The sequence below is a fragment of the Sardina pilchardus genome, chromosome 19 (assembly GCF_963854185.1).
Source record: "Sardina pilchardus chromosome 19, fSarPil1.1, whole genome shotgun sequence".
Taxonomy (NCBI): domain Eukaryota; kingdom Metazoa; phylum Chordata; class Actinopteri; order Clupeiformes; family Clupeidae; genus Sardina; species Sardina pilchardus.
The window spans coordinates 31,621,660-31,639,139 of NC_085012.1; the positions used below are offsets into that span (position 1 = coordinate 31,621,660).

General features: G+C 37.6%; 1 protein-coding gene across 3 annotated transcripts in view; it reads right to left on the reverse strand.

Annotated features, from left to right (window-relative positions):
• si:dkey-12l12.1 (uncharacterized) overlaps window positions 1–17,480 on the reverse strand; it is a 117,920-nt gene that overhangs the window by 62,272 nt on the left and 38,168 nt on the right. The window lies entirely within an intron of this gene.

A 17,480-nucleotide genomic window follows, 5' to 3' on the forward strand; every position in this document is an offset into this window, starting at 1 on the left:
TATCAGGAAACAAGAAGTTACTGCAGTATAATCATGTTGGTTGCTATGGAAACGGTCACAAACACTTAATTTTAATGGTTGCTATGTTGGTTGCTAGGTACATGGAGGTTTCATGTAGTTGACTGGAGGCATAGTGGATGATAACTGACAGTTGGAATGGTTGAACAGTTCAATAGTTGAGTAGTTTCAATGGTTAAATGATTTAATAGTGTATTATTGCAGTGAGGACCTTTATTTTGAAACAGTTGTGGACAGAGGACGTAGTGAAACAGGATCTGTAGTCTTAATGAGATTGTATGCTTAAAGCCTGAGACAGAAGGTGCCTCTCATATAGCGTTTACGCGTCCTCTTTCGCTCCTCACTGATCTACATAAAGAATGATGGAGCGGCAACAATGGGATAGTCTAGCCCTTCTTCTATCTTTCTTTATGTAGATCATTGAGGATCGAGGAGCGAGGGAGGACATATAAACGCTGCTTGAGAGGGACCCACAGTAAATACTTTAAAAGTTGTATGTAGATAGTCTAATTAATGTTGATAGACAGAATGTTTAATGGATGTTGATAGGCAGATTGTTTAATAGATATTGATTGACAGTTTAATGGTGGATGAGTGAATGGTCTGAAGAAGATGAATGGATAGAAGGTTGGATGGAATGTGCCTTATATTCTTGTTAAGAGAGACACTGATACAGCTCTCTGAGAGTAGTTGACACAGGTGTAATCAATTTAACTGGCTAGTCTTAAGAGAACCAGAGTGTACTATAAAAGCCTGAGACAGAGTAAATAATTAAAAAGTTGAATGTAGATAGTCTAATTAATGTTGATAGACAGAGAGTTTAATGGATGTTGATAGACAGATTGTTTAATAGATGTTGATAGACAGTTTAATGGGTGGATGAGTGAATGGTCTGAAGAAGATGAATGGATAGAATGTTGGATGGAATGTGCCTTATATTCTTGTAGAGTGGAGAGACACAGCTCTCTACTGAGAGTAGTGGATACAGACACAGGTGTAATCAATTTAACTGGCTAGTCTTAAGAGAGCCAGCCTGAGACAGAGTAGATTGTTTAAAAGTTGAATGTAGAACGTCTAATTGATGTTGATAGGCAGACTGTTTAGAATGGGTGGATGAGTGAATGGTTTGAAGAAGATGAATGGATATAAAGTTGGATGGAATTAGGAGGACTTATTTTGATACTGTTGTGCACAGAGGATACAGGGGAACAGAATATGTAGTCTTCAGAGAGATTGCCTGAGAGAAACTGACAGTTGGTGCCCAGGTGGCTGACCAGCTGGAGTAAGATTCTAATTGCTGCCGTGATGTCATAATGAGCAATGTTAAGTCTATGGGGGAAATTGTAATAGTTTTTAACTAATAGTTTAAAAAGTATAAAAGTTACAAAGTTGAAAAGTCATAGCACACATGTCCTAAGTAAGACCTACGTAACGCAGTTTGAATGAAGTTTCTACGTTAAACGGTTCTAGCTGATTTGCGTGCGTTAGAAGAAGAATAATAAGAAGAAGAAGCCTAGGAAGAACAGTACAGTGCATTTTCATGCACTGTAATAAGAAGAATAGGAAGAACAGTACAGTGCATTTTCATGCACTGTAATAAGAAGCCTAGGAAGAACAGTACAGTGCATTTTCATGCACTGTAATAACTAGAAATGCAATTCCAAGGAATTACCAGTGCATGAAAATGCAAAAATAGATAGATAATGTAGATATGGTTACTAAGGTGTAGCTAGGGTAAACATGGTGGTTGCATAGTTTACAGAGAGTTGATAGTGTGAAGGTAGACAGTTTAAAGATGAAACATTCCAGCTCTAACTTAACTAATGATTTCTGTTCATGTTAAAATGTTGATTAGCTAACTTAGGTAATGATTTCTAGCAGTTACGCTAAAAATGCTAATTATGCTAGCAATGCTAACTTTATTAACAATGCTAACCAGGTTGATTAGCTAACTTAGTTGATGATTTTTTGCAGTTATGCTAAAATGCTACCTATGCTAACAATGCTAACCATGCTAACTAGCTAACTTGCTAGTGAGGACTTTTATTTTTAAACATTTGTTGCAAGGGTATTCATTGTGGCCACTATCAGGAAACAAGAAGTTACTGCAGTATAATCATGTTGGTTGCTATGGAAACGGTCATAAATGCTTAATTTTAATGGTTGCTATGTTGGTTGCTAGGTACACGAAGGTTTCATGTAGTTGACTGGAGGCATAGTTGATGATAACTGACAGTTGGAATGGTTGAACAGTTAAATAGTTGAGTAGTTTCAATGGTTAAATGATTTAATGGTGTATTATTGCAGTGAGGACTTTTATTTTGAAACAGTTGTGGACAGAGGGAACAGTTAACAGGATATGTAGTCTTCAGAGAGATTGTATGCTTATAGCCAGAGAAACTGACAGTTGATACAGGTGTAATCAATTTAGCTGGCTAGTCTTAAGAGAGCCAGAGTGCTTGAAGCCTGAGACAGAGTAAATAATTTAAAAGTTGAATGTAGTCTAATTAATGTTGATAGACAGAGAGTTTAATGGATGTTGATAGACAGTTTAATGGGTGGATGAGTGAATGGTCTGAAGGAGATGAATGGATAGAAAGTTGGATGGAATGTGCCTTATATTCTTGTAGAATGGAGAGACACCCCAGCAAACAATTAACGTTCTGCTAACTTTCACTAACGTTAGCTTTTGGTTCCCCTATGGTTCGTTTTTCAGCAACCTACTAATAACGTTTAGAGAACGTTATCTCCAGGTTGTCAAAACAAATAACGTTCCCCTAACGTTTTTACAACTAAAGAAAAAACGTTATATTCTGGTTGAATCCCAGCAAGCAAATAACGTTAGCCGCTGGTTCTCCTGTGGTTAGTTTATCAGTAACCTTCTAATACCCTGGAGAGAACGTTAGCTCCAGGTTATCAAAGTTTCCCGAACGTTATTACAACTAAAGAAAAAAACGTTATATTCTGGTTGCATTTCTCTTTTCACACAACGTTGCTACTTAGTTGTTTTTAGGTATCTTATTTGTATAACCATATCGGTATTCTCTGGTTATGTGCGTGGGGTTGATTGATGAAAATCGCCCCAGAGTTTCTATGAGTTTCCAATTGAACACGGCCAGCAGCCACACTGCAAAGTCGGAATAATTTGTTGCAAAATCGACATATAGCCCTATTCTATTCTTCCCCCCTCTGTTGGATTGATATTCGGCCGACCAAAGCCAGCCCGTCAGCTAAAGGGGCCAGGCAGCGCGAGAAGCTAGGTTGAGAAACTTCCATCTCGGGTCCGTGAGTTCTGGGGTGTTGGTGTTTTAGCAGACTCAACCTCGCTAACTTTAAGACATTTGGATAACACAGAGATAAAGTTACTCATGTAGGCTGGCTGTATGGTATCGATCACATTCTTCACATCGTTCTCCATGCACTTGTTCCATTAAGTCCAACAGGCTTTTTAAAAACACTGTACAGGGTAAACCGGGTGGAAGAGCTAGCTAGCCATAGTCCCAGGCAGGCACACAACGATTTCATGCTAACTAATCTGACGAATAGTTTTGGATTAATCCATAATCGATTAGAGTGGCACCTGAAATGCATTCATGTTTTTAAAGCTTTATTTGTTATGAAAATATGATGATGAGGACTCCAATGAATTCTTTCTCAAACGTTGAGACTGCATCTTAAACAGCACAATGTTCCCGGGGGAGAATTGTTTTATATTAACACGTAGTCTAAGTTATAGCCTATGTTACTGTGCTGTTCACTCAGCCTATCCCACAATTCCCAGTCCCAATTTAAAACAAAATAAACCAAAATCCATCATAATTCTGAACCGAGGACTTTTAATGGCATACGATGCAATAAAAACAGCCAGTTTTGAATGTTGAAACAGTGTGTTAGGCTAGCGTCTTCTCTGCTTATGTTTTGATCTGACTAATCGTTTATTATAGGAAAAGACACCGTAGACAAGAAAGTATTAGACCTAGTCGCATTTAAATACTTAGCTGACACATAGTCATATTATCGGCCCGTATTCGTCGCAGTTCAGCAAGCAGCTAATGGAAAGTGAAGTTTCATATACTATATATAATCATTGCCTTAGCCATCAGAGACGTTCGCTCCCCCAGGTTACAGCTAGGCTGTCGTCGCAGACGGCGAGTGTGCAGCGAGCCAGGATGTCACGATAATTCTACATATTTTTTCCCCCTTTACACTTTGTTGCTGGGAGGTTAGGGGAACGTTAATGCAACCAAATAAAGTAAAGTTCCCTAAAGGGTAGGAGAACGTTCTGCTAACCAAAATAAACAACCAGAAAAAAACGTAGTATTTTCGTCAAGAAAACTTTCCTGGGGAACCTTGTGGCAACTTTCGCAACTTTCAGGCAACGTTTTCCTAACCAGGAAAAAAACGTTCTAAAAACGTTCTCCTAACCAGAAATTGTTAGCTGGGACAGCTCTCTACTGAGAGTAGTGGATACAGATACAGGTGTAATCAATTTAACTGGCTAGTCTTAAGAGACCCAGAGTGTGTCCTTAAAGCCTGAGACAGAGTAGATTGTTTAAAAGTTGAATGTAGATCGTCTAATTGATGTTGATAGGCAGACTGTTTAGAATGGGTGGATGAGTGAATGGTTTGAAGAAGATGAATGGATAGAAAGTTGGATGGAATTAGGAAGACTTATGTTGATACAGTTGATACAGGGGAACAGAAAATGTAGTCTCAAGAGAGCCAGCCTGAGAGAGAGAGAGAGAGCTGCTGCACCTGGACTGGCCACCTGGCGTAACATTCTAATTGCTGCCGTGATGTCATAATGAGCAATGTTAAGTCTATGGGGAAATAGCTCAATGTTAAATCTATGGGGAAATCGTTTTTTAATTCATAGTTTAAAAAGTATAAAAGTTACAAAGTTGAAAAATACAAAGCACACATGGCATAAGCGAGACCTACGCAACAAAGGTTGAATGAAGTTTCTACGTTAAACGGTTCAAGCTGAATTGCGTACGTTAGAAGAAGAATAAGAAGCCTAGGAAGAACAGTACAGTGCATTTTCATGCACTGTAATAATAACTAGAAATGCAATTCCAAGGAATTACCAGTGCATGAAAATGCAAAAATAGATAGATAATGTAGATATGGTTACTAAGGTGTAGCTAGGGTAAACATGGTGGTTGCATAGTTTACAGAGAGTTGATAGTGTGAAGGTAGACAGTTTAAAGATGAAACATTCCAGTTCTAACTTAACTAATGATTTCTATTCATGTTAAAATGTTGATTAGCTAACTTAGCTAATGATTTCTAGCAGTTACGCTAAAAATGCTTATTATGCTAGCAATGTTAACTTTACTAACAATGCTAACCAGGTTGATTAGCTAACTTAACCGATGATTTCTAGCAGTTATGCTAAAAATGCTAACTATGTTAACAATGCTAACTATGCTAACTAGCTAACTTGCTAGTGAGGACTTTTATTTTGAAACATTTGTTGCTAGGGTATCCATGGTGGCCACTATCAGGAAACAAGAAGTTACTGCAGTATAATCATGTTGGTTGCTATGGAAACGGTCATAAACGCTTAATTTTAATGGTTGCTATGTTGGTTGCTAGGTACATGGAGGTTTCATGTAGTTGACTGGAGGCATAGTGGATGATAACTGACAGTTGGAATGGTTGAACAGTTCAATAGTTGAGTAGTTTCAATGGTTAAATGATTTAATAGTGTATTATTGCAGTGAGGACCTTTATTTTGAAACAGTTGTGGACAGAGGAAGTAGTGAAACAGGATCTGTAGTCTTAATGAGATTGTATGCTTAAAGCCTGAGACAGAAGGTGCCTCTCATAGCGTTTACGCGTCCTCTCTCGCTCCTCACTGATCTACATAAAGAATGATGGAGCGGCAACAATGGGATAGTCTAGCCCTTCTTCTATCTTTCTTTATGTAGATCATTGAGGATCGAGGAGCGAGGGAGGACATATAAACGCTGCTTGAGAGGGACCCACAGTAAATACTTTAAAAGTTGTATGTAGATAGTCTAATTAATGTTGATAGATAGAATGTTTAATGGATGTTGATAGGCAGATTGTTTTATATTGATTGACAGTTTAATGGGTGGATGAGTGAATGGTCTGAAGAAGATGAATGGATAGAAGGTTGGATGGAATGTGCCTTATATTCTTGTTAAGAGAGACACTGATACAGCTCTCTGAGAGTAGTTGACACAGGTGTAATCAATTTAACTGGCTAGTCTTAAGAGAGCCAGAGTACTCTTAAAGCCTGAGACAGAGTAAATAATTTAAAAGTTGAATGTAGATAGTCTAATTAATGTTGATAGACAGAGAGTTTAATGGATGTTGATAGACAGATTGTTTAATAGATGTTGATAGACAGTTTAATGGGTGGATGAGTGAATGGTCTGAAGAAGATGAATGGATAGAATGTTGGATGGAATGTGCCTTATATTCTTGTAGAATGGAGAGACACAGCTCTCTACTGAGAGTAGTGGATACAGATACAGGTGTAATCAATTTAACTGGCTAGTCTTAAGAGAGCCAGCCTGAGACAGAGTAGATTGTTTAAAAGTTCAATGTAGAGCGTCTAATTGATGTTGTTGATAGGCAGACTGTTTAGAATGGGTGGATGAGTGAATGGTTTGAAGAAGATGAATGGATATAAAGTTGGATGGAATTAGGAGGACTTATTTTGATACTGTTGTGCACAGAGGATACAGGGGAACAGAATATGTAGTCTTCAGAGAGGAGCCTGAGAGAAACTGACAGTTGGTGCCCAGGTGGCTGACCAGCTGGGGTAACATTCTAATTGCTGCCGTGATGTCATAATGAGCAATGTTAAGTCTATGGGGGAAATGGTGATAGTTTTTAACTAATAGTTTAAAAAGTATAAAAGTTACAAAGTTGAAAAATACAAAGCACATATGGCATAAGCAAGACCTACGCAACAAAGTTTGAATGAAGTTTCTACGTTAAACGGTTGAAGCTGAATTGCGAGCGTTAGAAGAAGAAGTTTAACTAGAAATGCAATTCCAAGGAATTACCAGTGCATGAAAATGCAAAAATAGATAGATAATGTAGATATGGTTACTAAGGTGTAGCTAGGGTAAACATGGTGGTTGCATAGTTTACAGAGAGTTGATAGTGTGAAGGTAGACGTTTTAAAGATGAAACGTTCCAGTTCTAACTTAAGTAATGATTTCTATTCATGTTAAAATGTTGATTAGCTAACTTAGCTAATGATTTCTAGCAGTTACGCTAAAAATGCTTATTATGCTAGCAATGCAAACTTTACTAACAATGCTAACCAGGTTGATTAGCTAACTTAACCGATGATTTCTAGCAGTAATGCTAAAAATGCTAACTATGCTAACAATGCTAAATTTGTTAACAATGCTAACCAGGTTGATTAGCTAACTTAGTTGATGATTTTTTGCAGTTATACTAAAAATGTTAACTATGCTAACAATGCTAACCATGCTAACTAGCTAACTTGCTAGTGAGGACTTTTATTTTGAAACATTTGTTGCTAGGGTATCCATGGTGGCCACTATCAGGAAACAAGAAGTTACTGCAGTATAATCATGTTGGTTGCTATGGAAACAGTCATAAACACTTTAATGGTTGCTATGTTGGTTGCTAGGTACATGGAGGTTTCATGTAGTTGACTGGAGGCATAGTGGATGATAACTGACAGTTGGAATGGTTGAACAGTTCAATAGTTGAGTAGTTTCAATGGTTAAATGATTTAATAGTGTATTATTGCAGTGAGGACCTTTATTTTGAAACAGTTGTGGACAGAGCTGCCCTACAAAGGCTAAGAGCAGTATCAGCAAAAATGGCAAACTGAGAAAAACAGCTTTTTGTGTTTTTCTTACATCAAGTATAAGCATAAAATTATATTCAACAACAAAGGGTATCATTAGATAGATCAAAGTGAGCTGAATATTAAACCATTAGTTTTTTGACATTCATGCAAAATTTGGTAATGTTATAGGCTATACTGCGCTTTGCCTTTGCATTACTGCTTATACTTGCATGGCCATTCAATAACATTTTGCAGTAAGTGTAGCAAGTGATCATAATCACTCAGTTTTTATATTAATTGAGGATGTATTTACTACATTTTTAGTGAAGATATGCTTCTTGATGCCTTAACAATGGCATAACTCTGTCATTTATACACATTTATGTAGAAATAGAACAAAGGCAAGTGAAACCAAGGCAGAATGCAGTAATGGCAAAGGCAAGTGAAACCAAGGCAGAATGCAGTAATGGCTAGTGAAATCAATACAATTTATGTGGATACTGCAATCTGCCTTGGTTTCACTCTACTTTTCTGTACAAACTGCAAACTAAAAATGCAAATTAATCTAAGAAATGTATTAGGTAGCCATATGAAATTTTAACAGATCGAAGAGCAGATCCGGCACTTCTTATTAGTGCAAAAACATTTTTTTGGAAAAAGTGCAGATACTGCTCTTAGCCTTTGTAGGGCAGAGAGGACGTAGTGAAACAGGATCTGTAGTCTTAATGAGATTGTATGCTTAAAGCCTAAGACAGAAGGTGCCTCTCATATAGCGTTTACGCGTCCTCTCTCGCTCCTCACTGATCTACATAAAGAATGATGGAGCGGCAACAATGGGATAGTCTAGCCCTTCTTCTATCTTTCTTTATGTAGATCATTGAGGATCGAGGAGCGAGGGAGGACATATAAACGCTGCTTGAGAGGGACCCACAGTAAATACTTTAAAAGTTGTATGTAGATAGTCTAATTAATGTTGATAGACAGAATGTTTAATGGATGTTGATAGGCAGATTGTTTAATAGATATTGATTGACAGTTTAATGGGTGGATGAGTGAATGGTCTGAAGATGATGAATGGATAGAAGGTTGGATGGAATGTGCCTTATATTCTTGTTAAGAGAGACACTGATACAGCTCTCTGAGAGTAGTTGACACAGGTGTAATCAATTTAACTGGCTAGTCTTAAGAGAGCCAGAGTAGCCTACTCTTAAAGCCTGAGACAGAGTAAATAATTTAAAAGTTGAATGTAGATAGTCTAATTAATGTTGATAGACAGAGAGTTTAATGGATGTTGATAGACAGATTGTTTAATAGATGTTGATACACAGTTTAATGGGTGGATGAGTGAATGGTCTGAAGAAGATGAATGGATAGAATGTTGGATGGAATGTGCCTTATATTCTTGTAGAATGGAGAGACACAGCTCTCTACTGAGAGTAGTGGATACAGATACAGGTGTAATCAATTTAACTGGCTAGTCAGCCTGAGACAGAGTAGATTGTTTAAAAGTTGAATGTAGAGCGTCTAATTGATGTTGATAGGCAGACTGTTTAGAATGGGTGGATGAGTGAATGGTTTGAAGAAGATGAATGGATATAAAGTTGAATGGAATTAGGAGGACTTATTTTGATACTGTTGTGCGCAGAGGATACAGGGGAACAGAACAGAAGTCTTCAGAGAGATTGTAAAGCCTGAGAGAAACTGACAGTTGGTGCCCAGGTGGCTGACCAGCTGGGGTAACATTCTAATTGCTGCCGTGATGTCATAATGAGCCATGTTAAGTCTATGGGGGAAATTGTAATAGTTTTTAACTAATAGTTTAAAAAGTATAAAAGTTACAAAGTTGAAAAATACAAAGCCCACATCGCGTAAGTAAGACCTACGCGTCAAAATTTGAATGGAGTTTCTACGTTAAGCGGTTGAAGCTGAATTGCGTGCGTTAGAAGAAGAATAACTAGAAATGCAATTCCAAGGAATTACCAGTGCATGAAAATGCAGAAATAGATAGATAATGTAGATATGGTTACTAAGGTGTAGCTAGGGTAAACATGGTGGTTGCATAGTTTACAGAGAGTTGATAGTGTGAAGGTAGACTGTTTAAAGATGAAACATTCCAGTTCTAACTTAAGTAATGATTTCTATTCATGTTAAAATGTTGATTAGCTAACTTAGCTAATGATTTCTAGCAGTTACGCTAAAAATGCTAATTATGTTAGCAATGCTAACTTTACTAACAATGCTAACCAGGTTGATTAGCTAACTTAACCAATGATTTCTAGCAGTAATGCTAAAAATGCTAACTATGCTAAATTTGCTAACAATGCTAACCAGGTTGATTAGCTAACTTAGTTGATGATTTTTTGCAGTTATGCTAAAAATGCTAACTATGCTAACAATGCCAACTTGCTAGTGAGGGCTTTTATTTTGAAACATTTGTTGCTAGGGTATCCATGGTGGCCACTATCAGGAAACCAGAAGTTACTGCAGTAAAATCATGTTGGTTGCTATGGAAACGGTCATGAACACTTAATTTTAATGGTTGCTATGTTGGTTGCTAGGTACATGGAGGTTTCATGTAGTTGACTGGAGGCATAGTGGATGATAACTGACAGTTGGAATGGTTGAACAGTTCAATAGTTGAGTAGTTTCAGTGGTTAAATGATTTAATAATGTATTATTGCAGTGAGGACCTTTATTTTGAAACAGTTGTGGACAGAGGAAGTAGTGAAACAGGATCTGTAGTCTTAATGAGATTGTATGCTTTAAGCCTGAGACAGAAGGTGCCTCTCATATAGCGTTTACGCATCCTCTCTCGCTCCTCACTGATCTACATAAAGAATGATGGAGCGGCAACAATGGGATAGTCTAGCCCTTCTTCTATCTTTCTTTATGTAGATCATTGAGGATCGAGGAGCGAGGGAGGACATATACACGCTGCTTGAGAGGGACCCACAGTAAATACTTTAAAAGTTGTATGTAGATAGTCTAATTAATGTTGATAGACAGAATGTTTAATGGATGTTGATAGGCAGATTGTTTAATAGATATTGATTGACAGTTTAATGGGTGGATGAGTGAATGGTCTGAAGAAGATGAATGGATAGAAGGTTGGATGGAATGTGCCTTATATTCTTGTTAAGAGAGACACTGATACAGCTCTCTGAGAGTAGTTGATACAGGTGTAATCAATTTAACTGGCTAGTCTGAGACAGAGTAAATCATTTAAAAGTTGAATGTAGATAGTCTAATTAATGTTGATAGACAGAGAGTTTAATGGATGTTGATAGACAGATTGTTTAATAGATGTTGATAGACAGTTTAATGGGTGGATGAGTGAATGGTCTGAAGAAGATGAATGGATAGAATGTTGGATGGAATGTGCCTATATTCTTGTAGAATGGAGAGACACAGCTCTCTACTGAGAGTAGTGGATACAGATACAGGTGTAATCAATTTAACTGGGTAGTCTTAAGAGAGCCAGCCTGAGACAGAGTAGATTGTTTAAAAGTTGAATGTAGAGCGTCTTATTGATGTTGATAGGCAGACTGTTTAGAATGGGTGGTGAGTGAATGGTTTGAAGAAGATGAATGGATATAAAGTTGGATGGAATTAGGAGAACTTATTTTGATACTGTTGTGCGCAGAGGATACAGGGGAACAGAATATGTAGTCTTCAGAGAGATTGTATGGTTAAAGCCAGAGAAACTGACAGTTGGTGCCCAGGTGGCCGGCCACCTGGCCTAAGATTCTAATTGCTGCCGTGATGTCACAATGAGCAATGTTAAGTCTATGGGGAAATAGCTCAATGTTAAATCTATGGGGAAATCGTTTTTTAATTCATAGTTTAAAAAGTATAAAAGTTACAAAGTTGAAAAATACAAAGCACACATGGCATAAGCGAGACCTACGCAACAAAGTTTGAATGAAGTTTCTACGTTAAACGGTTCAAGCTGAATTGCGTGCGTTAGAAGAAGATTCATAACTAGAAATGCAATTCCAAGGAATTACCAGTGCATGAAAATGCAAAAATAGATAGATAATGTAGATATGGTTACTAAGGTGTAGCTAGGGTAAACATGGTGGTTGCATAGTTTACAGAGAGTTGATAGTGTGAAGGTAGACGTTTTAAAGATGAAACGTTCCAGTTTTAACTTAAGTAATGATTTCTATTCATGTTAAAATGTTGATTAGCTAACTTAGCTAATGATTTCTAGCAGTTACGCTAAAAATGCTTATTATGCTAGCAATGCAAACTTTACTAACAATGCTAACCAGGTTGATTAGCTAACTTAACCGATGATTTCTAGCAGTAATGCTAAAAATGCTAACTATGCTAACAATTCTAAATTTGCTAACAATGCTAACCAGGTTGATTAGCTAACTTAGTTGATGATTTTTTGCAGTTATACTAAAAATGTTAACTATGCTAACAATGCTAACCATGCTAACTAGCTAACTTGCTAGTGAGGACTTTTATTTTGAAACATTTGTTGCTAGGGTATCCATGGTGGCCACTATCAGGAAACAAGAAGTTACTGCAGTATAATCATGTTGGTTGCTATGGAAACGGTCATAAACACTTAATTTTAATGGTTGCTATGTTGGTTGCTAGGTACATGGAGGTTTCATGTAGTTGACTGGAGGCATAGTGGATGATAACTGACAGTTGGAATGGTTGAACAGTTCAATAGTTGAGTAGTTTCAATGGTTAAATGATTTAATAGTGCATTATTGCAGTGAGGACCTTTATTTTGAAACAGTTGTGGACAGAGGACGTAGTGAAACAGGATCTGTAGTCTTAATGAGATTGTATGCTTAAAGCCTAAGACAGAAGGTGCCTCTCATATAGCGTTTACGCGTCCTCTCTCGCTCCTCACTGATCTACATAAAGAATGATGGAGCGGCAACAATGGGATAGTCTAGCCTTTCTTCTATCTTTCTTTATGTAGATCATTGAGGATCGAGGAGCGAGGGAGGACATATAAACGCTGCTTGAGAGGGACCCACAGTAAATACTTTAAAAGTTGTATGTAGATAGTCTAATTAATGTTGATAGACAGAATGTTTAATGGATGTTGATAGGCAGATTGTTTAATAGATATTGATTGACAGTTTAATGGGTGGATGAGTGAATGGTCTGAAGAAGATGAATGGATAGAAGGTTGGATGGAATGTGCCTTATATTCTTGTTAAGAGAGACACTGATACAGCTCTCTGAGAGTAGTTGACACAGGTGTAATCAATTTAACTGGCTAGTCTTAAGAGAGCCAGAGTAGCCTACTCTTAAAGCCTGAGACAGAGTAAATAATTTAAAAGTTGAATGTAGATAGTCTAATTAATGTTGATAGACAGAGAGTTTAATGGATGTTGATAGACAGATTGTTTAATAGATGTTGATAGACAGTTTAATGGGTGGATGAGTGAATGGTCTGAAGAAGATGAATGGATAGAATGTTGGATGGAATGTGCCTTATATTCTTGTAGAATGGAGAGACACAGCTCTCTACTGAGAGTAGTGGATACAGATACAGGTGTAATCAATTTAACTGGCTAGTCAGCCTGAGACAGAGTAGATTGTTTAAAAGTTGAATGTAGAGCGTCTAATTGATGTTGATAGGCAGACTGTTTAGAATGGGTGGATGAGTGAATGGTTTGAAGAAGATGAATGGATATAAAGTTGAATGGAATTAGGAGGACTTATTTTGATACTGTTGTGCGCAGAGGATACAGGGGAACAGAACAGAAGTCTTCAGAGAGATTGTAAAGCCTGAGAGAAACTGACAGTTCGTGCCCAGGTGGCTGACCAGCTGGGGTAACATTCTAATTGCTGCCGTGATGTCATAATGAGCCATGTTAAAGGGATATTCCGCCATTTTTGGAAATACGCTCATTTTCCACCTTCCCTCGAGCAAAACAATCGATATTTACCTTGTTCCCGTTCATCCAGCCATTCTGTGAGTCTGGCGATACAACTTTTAGCTTCAGCCTAGCATAGATCATTGAATCGGATTAGACCATTAGCTTCTCGCCTGCTAGCTTCATGTTTAAAAGTGACTAAGATTTCTGGTAATTTTCCCATTTAAAACGTGTCTCCTCTCAAGTTAGAAAGTGCAATAAGACCAACTGAAAATGAAACCTGCCGTTTCTCTAGGCTGATTTGACATGGAACTACACTCTCATCTGGCGTAATAATCAAGGCAACTTGCAGCTACTGGCACTACTACTGCTTGTTGTCTATGGGGACTATTTTCAGATGCTGCGTAAGATATCACTGCGCCTATGGTACGTTTGCAAGTTGCCTTGATTATTACGCCAGATGAGAGTGTAGTTCCATGTCAAATCAGCCTAGAAAAACGCCAGGTTTCATTTTCAGTTGGTCTTATTGCACTTTCTAACTTGAGAGGAGACACGTTTTAAATGGGAAAATGACCAGAAATCTTAGTCGCTTTTAAACATGAAGCTAGCAGGCGAGAAGCTAATGGTCTAATCCGATTCAATGATCTATGCTAGGCTGAAGCTAAAAGTTGTATCGCCAGACTCACAGAATGGCTGGATGAACGGGAACAAGGTAAATATCGATTGTTTTGCTCGAGGGGAGGTGGAAAATGAGCGTATTTCCAAAAATGGCGGAATATCCCTTTAAGTCTATGGGGGAAATTGTAATAGTTTTTAACTAATAGTTTAAAAAGTATAAAAGTTACAAAGTTGAAAAATACAAAGCCCACATCGCGTAAGTAAGACCTACGCGTCAAAATTTGAATGGAGTTTCTACGTTAAGCGGTTGAAGCTGAATTGCGTGCGTTAGAAGAAGAACTAGAAATGCAATTCCAAGGAATTACCAGTGCATGAAAATGCAAAAAATAGATAGATAATGTAGATATGGTTGCTAAGGTGTAGCTAGGGTAAACATGGTGGTTGCATAGTTTACAGAGAGTTGATAGTGTGAAGGTAGACAGTTTAAAGATGAAACATTCCAGCTCTAACTTAACTAATGATTTCTATTTATGTTAAAATGTTGATTAGCTAACTTAGGTAATGATTTCTAGCAGTTACGCTAAAATTGCTAATTATGCTAGCAATGATAACTTTACTAACAATGCTAACCAGGTTGATTAGGTAACTTAACCGATGATTTCTAGCAGTAATGCTAAAAATGCTAACTATGCTAACAATGCAAAATTTGCTAATAATGCTAACCAGGTTGATTAGCTAACTTAGTTGATGATTTTTTGCAGTTATGCTAAAAATGCTAACTGCGCTAACTATGCTAACCATGCTAACTAGCTAACTTGCTAGTGAGGACTTTTATTTTGAAACATTTGTTGCTAGGGTATCCATGGTGGCCACTATCAAGAAACAAGAAGTTACTGCAGTATAATCATGTTGGTTGCTATGGAAACGGTCATAAACACTTAATTTGAATGGTTGCTATGTTGGTTGCTAGGTACATGGAGGTTTCATGTAGTTGACTGGAGGCATAGTGGATGATAACTGACAGTTGGAATGGTTGAACAGTTCAATAGTTGAGTAGTTTCAATGGTTAAATAATTTAATAGTGTATTATTGCAGTGAGGACTTTTATTTTGAAACAGTTGTGGACAGAGGAAACAGTTAACAGGATATGTAGTCTTCTGAGAGACTGTATGCTTAAGGTGGGGATCACATTAGCCAGCGGCAAGCGGCAGGTTTCCTATTGTTTTCTATGGTTCGGCAGCGGAATGGTGACAACGCTGGCGTAACGCTAGCGTTGAGCAAACTGTGAGTTGAACTTGGTTCAACTTTGAAGCGCAACGCTCGGCTCGTCACAATCAGTTTTGGAATGTTTTGGTATTTTAACCAATTAGATTCGTCTAAGAACGTAGCAACAAAGATTGAACTTAGTAACGAGATAGAATGTTTTGGATTATTATTATGGTCTGAGCGTTGCGTTACGCTTGCCGCTGCCGCTTGCCGCCGGCTAATGTGATCCCTGCCTAAAGCCAGAGAAACTGACAGTTGGTGCCCAGGTGGCCGGCCACCTGGCGTAAGATTCTAATTGCTGCCGTGATGTCATAATGAGCAATGTTAAGTCTATGGGGGAAATGGTAATAGTTTTTAAGTAATAGTTTAAAAAGTATAAAAGTTACAAAGTTAAAAAATACAAAGCAGGCATGGCATAAGCAAGACCTACGCAACAACGTTTGAATGAAGTTTCTACGTTAAACGGTTGAAGCTGAATTGGCTGCGTTAGAAGAAGAAGTTTAATAATAATAAGAAGACTTGGAATAACAGTACAGTGCATTTTCATGCACTGTAATAATAATAATAAGAAGAAGAAGAAGAAGACCGAGGAAGAACAGTACAGTGCATTTTCATGCACTGTAATAAGAAGAAAAGGAAGAACAGTACAGTGCATTTTCATGCACTGTAATAAGAAGAAGAAGAAGACCGAGGAAGAACAGTACAGTGCATTTTCATGCACTGTAATAATAAGAAGCCTAGGAAGAACAGTACAGTGCATTTTCATGCACTGTAATAATAAGAAGCCTAGGAAGAACAGTACAGTGCATTTTCATGCACTGTAATAAGAAGACTTGGAATAACAGTACAGTGCATTTTCATGCACTGTAATAATAATAATAATAAGAAGAAGAAGAAGACCGAGGAAGAACAGTACAGTGCATTTTCATGCACTGTAATAAGAAGACTTGGAATAACAGTATAGTGCATTTTCATGCACTATAATAAGAAGAAGAAGCCTAGGAAGAACAGTACAGTGCATTTTCATGCACTGTAATAAGAAAAAGCCTAGGAAGAACAGTACAGTGCATTTTCATGCACTGTAATAAGCACATTGCATTAACTTCCTGAAAAATTGACCCTGAGGGCTGCTGCAGGTGGGGCTGGCCACCTGGCATAAGATTCTAATTGCCCTATTATGATGTCATAATCACAATGTTAAGTCTATGGGGAAATTTGAATAGTTGTTATGTAATAGTTTATAAAGTATAAAAGTTACAAAGTTGAAAAGTAATAGCAACTTGGTCGATTAGAAGACCTATGTTACAAAGTTTGAATTAAGTTTTCTAAGTTAAACGGTTGAAGAGAAATTGCGTACGGAAAAATCGATCAGCGGAATAATAATAATAAGCCTAGGAAGAACAGTATAGTGCATTTTCATGCACTATAATAAGAAGACTTGGAATAACAGTATAGTGCATTTTCATGCACTATAATAACAAAAAGTTGAAGAAGCCTAGGAAGAACAGTACAGTGCATTTACATGCACTGTAATAATAATAATAAGAAGCCCAGGAAGAACAGAACAGTGCATTTGCATGCACTGTAATAACAGTACTAGTATAAATATATCAGGGCCTGAATTTCATTTTTCACAACGGGGGGAATTCCCCCCCTCAGTGACTCCAATGGGAGGGATTTATACAGTTTGGGGGGGAACGCTACTTGTAGGCTTAAACCAGTGGCGGCTGGTGGTTTTAGAATTAACTGAGGAAGGTGTGCGCATGGGGGGTGGTCTTTCAGAGAGGGAAGTTGTTAAACCCACATTATGGTTATGGATATGATTTAATGCTAAAGTAGGTACACTGGAATTAATAAATAAAATTATTTGTACCACAGCTTGTTAGTATACTTTTAGTATCCTGTGCTGTTTTATA